This window comes from Mandrillus leucophaeus, unplaced genomic scaffold (genome assembly GCF_000951045.1).
Source record: "Mandrillus leucophaeus isolate KB7577 unplaced genomic scaffold, Mleu.le_1.0 Scaffold464, whole genome shotgun sequence".
Taxonomy (NCBI): Eukaryota; Metazoa; Chordata; class Mammalia; order Primates; family Cercopithecidae; genus Mandrillus; species Mandrillus leucophaeus.
The window spans coordinates 2199364-2203984 of NW_012104965.1; the positions used below are offsets into that span (position 1 = coordinate 2199364).

A 4621-nucleotide genomic window follows, 5' to 3' on the forward strand; every position below is an offset into this window, starting at 1 on the left:
GTACTGGGGAAAAGGACCCTTTTAGAATGTGCAAGGCCATGAGAGTAATATGTTCGTATTAGAGTTTTGGTAGTGATTTTTTTTTTTTTTTTTTTTGAGTCAGGGTTTTGCTCTATCCCTCAGGCTGGAGTGCAGTCATGCGATCATGGCTCACGGCAGCCTCAACCTCCTGGGATCAATCAATCCTCTCACCTCAGTCTCCCTAGTAGCTGGGACTACAGGCATGTGACACCATGCCCAGCTAATTTTCTTATTTTTTGTAGGGATGGGGTTTCACTGTGTTGTCTAGGCTGGTCTTGAACTCCTGTGTTCAAGTGATCCTCCTGCATCGGCCTGCCAAAGTGTTGGGATTACAGGTGTGAAACAACATGCCCACCCCATATTAGAGTTTTCGTTTGGAAAAAAAAATGTTGTTGCTGGTTGTTATATCATCAGACTTACTTGCTTCTAATTCTAGTCTGGCTTCTTTAAGATAGCGTGATTCTAAGAGTATTCTAAACTTAAGTGGCAAAATTTAAGTAAATGATTTTATATTCTTGATTAAAGGGGACCAGGGATGTTAATACAATAAATATTTGAAATTGATACAAAATAAATACATACATGTGTCTAAATCATTCATTTTTGCAGCTTTCAGATAAAATCTAGCACTTTGTTCCAGTCTATAAGATGTGGTTAGTTGATATCATCTAATATTAAGTAATGATATCAGCTATCCAAATCCTGGGCACAATTCCCTTAGCAATGATGACCTTTAATAAAATTTAGCTTAAAAAACTAGATTTCTGCTACAGTGACGCAATCTTTCACATCTTATTTATTGGCAAAAATCAACAATCCAGCTTTCCTTAGGTCCTCACGCACTAGAGTTCTCTAGTCACAGAAATCCTAGCCCTGTCTGCACTGCCCACAACTATTATAAACTCCACGTTAGTATCAAGAGTTCCAGTAAAGACCAAGTATCTCTTGGCCACCAACATCCCACATTAGTAAATGTGCATTACTAATTATTCTGTTTTACATTACTTCCTGCTATAGGCGTTGTATGTACAAATTCATTCATAGAAAATTGGTAAAGCAGCCAGGCGCGATGGCTCGTGCCTGTAATTCCAGCACTTTAGGAAGTCAGGGTGGGAGGATCGCTTGACAAAGGAGTTCAAGACCAACCTGGCTAAAGGGAGACCCCCGTCTCTATCAGAAAGAAAATAAAAGAAAAAGAAAATTGGTAAAGGACACATGTGATAACTGAAGTTTCCAGATGTGAAGAGAACTCTCATTCTTAGGCAGTGGACCCCCCTCCCCCCAGCACTCCTTCCAGCTTCCCAGACCACCTGGCCTCAGGCTGAGGGAGGTGAAAGCTTCCAGGAACCGGAGGGCGTCCAAACCCAGCGGCCGTGCGGAGCTCAAGGTCCCGCCGCTGCTGCTGCGGTACCAGCCTGGCTCATGGACATCACCACGCATCTGCAGGGTCAGGTTTCTCTCTGGTGGCTGTAGTAGCAGCTACCCTCCTCGTTCATCTCAATCTTACTTTTACACTACACGACTCCACTATTATTTCCTGAATACTAGCTACCTAAGCAGCTGTAATAGTGGACACTATGTCAACCTTTAAGCTCGCACACTTAACCAAGCCTCGTTCTTCTATATTAAAAAGTGCTAGCTTCCCAACGGGACTATCCAAAGTGCAGTTGCAGGACCTGCCACGAGCCCGCAGGGGCTGCGAGTGGCTGCGGGTGGCTCTTGCATAATCGCGCCAAGAAAGACGTGGTACCAGCTATAGGGACAACTCGCCCATAAACTTCCACTGGGGACAGCATCTGCTGGTTTGTCTGGCACATGTTGTTTTCAAGTACCCCTAAAAAAGCGAAAGAAAGACTTACCTTTCTCGGAGGCACGAACCACGCAGCCTAGAAGACAAATGCGCTGCTCGCAGAGACTGCCGCGACAACCAACTGGACGCCCCGAACACTCACTCCTCCGAGGTTTGATTCCGACTTGCGCACAGGAGCGGGGTGCGGGGGCGCAGGGAGCGTCGGTAATAGGCATAAATTCCGCTTGCGCGATGCGTGGTGAGAAACCAGCCGGGAGGGGCTGGCCCAACGCAGAGCGGCCCGAGGTCAGCTTGGCATCTGCAACACTCGAGTGGCTAGTCCAGAAGTTCAGGGTGGGCTTACAGGTTGCGGAGGAACTGTTAAACTGTGGACTTTTTCTCACCTGTTGGAATAAGCTTCAGGCAAAACTTTGCCAACAAAAAACCGGTCCAACTGATTTTTGACGAAGGTCCAAAAGCAGTTTAATGCAGGAAAGATAATCTTTTCCACAAATAATACTGGAAAGATAGGACATCCATAGATCCCCCCGCCAAAACAAACAAACAAACAAAAAACCCTTAAATAAAAAGTGGCTAGACATAACTGTAACGCGTAAAATTACAAAAGCGTTTTAAAAAACAACAAACTCTTTATTGCCTAAGGCTAGGCAAAAGGTTCTTACATTGACATTAGTGGCATGACTAGTAAAAAGAAATTTCGATGAATTAGACCCCATACATTTTGCTTTGTGAAAGACCCTGTAACGATACTGAAAAGGTTTACCTAGGAGAAAATGTTTACAAGCCACGTATCTGGCATACAACCAGTATCTAGAATATGTACATACATAACTCAAAAGTCAATTATTTTAAAAAATTCAATTAGAAAATAGAAGACATGAACAGACATTTTACTGAAGATATGCAGATAGCAAATAACCATATGAAAACCTTTAATGTCATTAGCCACTAGAGAAACGGGAATACGTGGCTTTCGTTATTCCTCGCCTACCACTAGGGCGGGTTGAGGGTCTGGCTCCAGTAGCCCCGGGTGCCTCTCACTCCTTGGGCGCACTACTACTATCCTGGCAGAACCCTCGCCGAACCCTCGCAGGACGCCCCATCGGGTCCGCCAGCGGCTAGGAATACCGCTCCGCACCTCCCACCACCAGTCCCTTTTCCAAATGCGCCTGCGTCTGCCCGCCACGTCTCCGAGCCAGTCTGGCTTCTTTCTCCCTTGCCTGTGAGCGCCTGGCGGCGGATGTATTGAAAGCTGCGCACCACCGCCTACCGAGCGTTCAGGGGAGTGTATGGAAGTTGTTGGCAGCAGGTTTTGACAGCAGCACCCTGTGGGCCTAGTCCTTGGCGGTGGCACCTGGTTTTGTGTGCCCCAGCCAGCTGAGGCCAGGGTGTGTGGTGTGGGGCCGCTGGTACTGCTCTTCCGCCACTATAATCCCTCCCCCTACCAGGTACCTGGTGCATAGAAGTTTAAAGACCTGTGAGGTCTAGCCTGGCGCCTGTAATCCTAGAGAATAAGGAGGTTGAGGCCAGGAGTTAGAGACCAGCCTGGGCAACATGGGGAGAACTTGTCTCTACTTTTAAAAAATTTAGCCCAGTGTGGTGGCTGCCGCTTGTCGTCCCAGCTATTTGGGAGGCTGATGTGGGAAGATCACTTGAGCCCAGGAGATCAAAGCTGCAGTGAGCCGTGATCACAGCCACTGTACTCCAGTCTGAGCAACAAAGTGAGAACTTGTCTCAAAACAAATTCCAACTTGATTCTGGTATAGCATCACATGACAGGTAGCAGCCCTAAAGGAGATCAAAGTATTTTACCCCAAAATATATTTCTGGCATATTTTGGAATGGTCCTGTGCAAAGCTATCTTTTGTGAGGGAAATTTGCATTCTGTGGAGAATCTCCTTCCCTTTCCAGGTCTTTTCCTGATGCGAGAGGGATTTAACTAAGAGTCTGACACCCTTTAAGGTCATTTACCTTTTGAGATACACATACCATCTATTCTTTCTGAAGCATATTACAGGCTTCAAGAACCCTGGCTTCCGCAACCTCCTTCCTGCCATCACTGGCCAAACCCTTCCTCCTCCAAAATGTCCTGGCTTTCCAGGTCAAACCAATGTATACCTTACATGTATTGATTGATGTCTTTGCCTGTATCTTCTGTCTTCCTAAAATATGTAAAAGCAAACTATAATCCAAACACCTTGGGCACATGTTCTCAGGACCTCCTGATGCTGTGTCACAGGCCATTATATAGGACATCTATAGATGTCCTATATATAGTGTCACAGGTAGTAACACCACATATAGTGTCACAGGTCACTTATATTTGGCTCAGAATAAATCTCTAATTATTTTACAGAGTTTGGCTTTTTTCATTGGGTTTCCCCATTCATTTTGTTAGCATTAGCTCATACCCTTTTCATCCAATCATATTTCTACATGGCTGTCTATATTTTGTTAATCCTAAGTTAAAAATAGACAATTTCCTCTATATGTTTGGGTCATCATTCTGCAGGCTCCCATGTATACATATTAAATACATTTATATGATTTTTTTCCAATTAATCTGCCTTTTGCGGGTTGGTTTTTCAGTGAGCCTTCACTGAAGTTTCCCCTTGGTCCCTACGTTGGTAATTAACTCAAACTGTTTTACCAAAATTTGATTCATAGCCTTTATCTCATTTTGCCAGAAAAATAATTTGGATCCAACTGTTTTCTATAAACCAGCAAGTTGATATGTTTTACTATCTCACAACTAAAATTCTAAAATAAAAGCTAGAAGACCTTTATGTG

The 4621-nt window shown here is 44.6% G+C and overlaps 1 protein-coding gene across 2 annotated transcripts in view; it reads right to left on the reverse strand.

Annotated features, from left to right (window-relative positions):
- The window catches only part of DIRAS3 (DIRAS family, GTP-binding RAS-like 3), a 5916-nt gene extending 2844 nt beyond the window's left edge, over window positions 1-3072 (reverse strand). Inside the window, exons 1-3 of one of the 2 annotated variants that reach the window (XM_011994998.1) lie at window positions 2762-2961; window positions 2215-2329; window positions 1881-2129 (exon numbers count right to left, since the gene is read on the reverse strand). The gene's annotated coding sequence lies outside the window, so the exon portion shown is untranslated. Of the gene's footprint in view, window positions 1-1880 lie in introns of both variants that reach the window. The other variant, XM_011994997.1, reaches the window with a different exon arrangement.
- Window positions 3073-4621: the final 1549 nt, after the last annotated feature.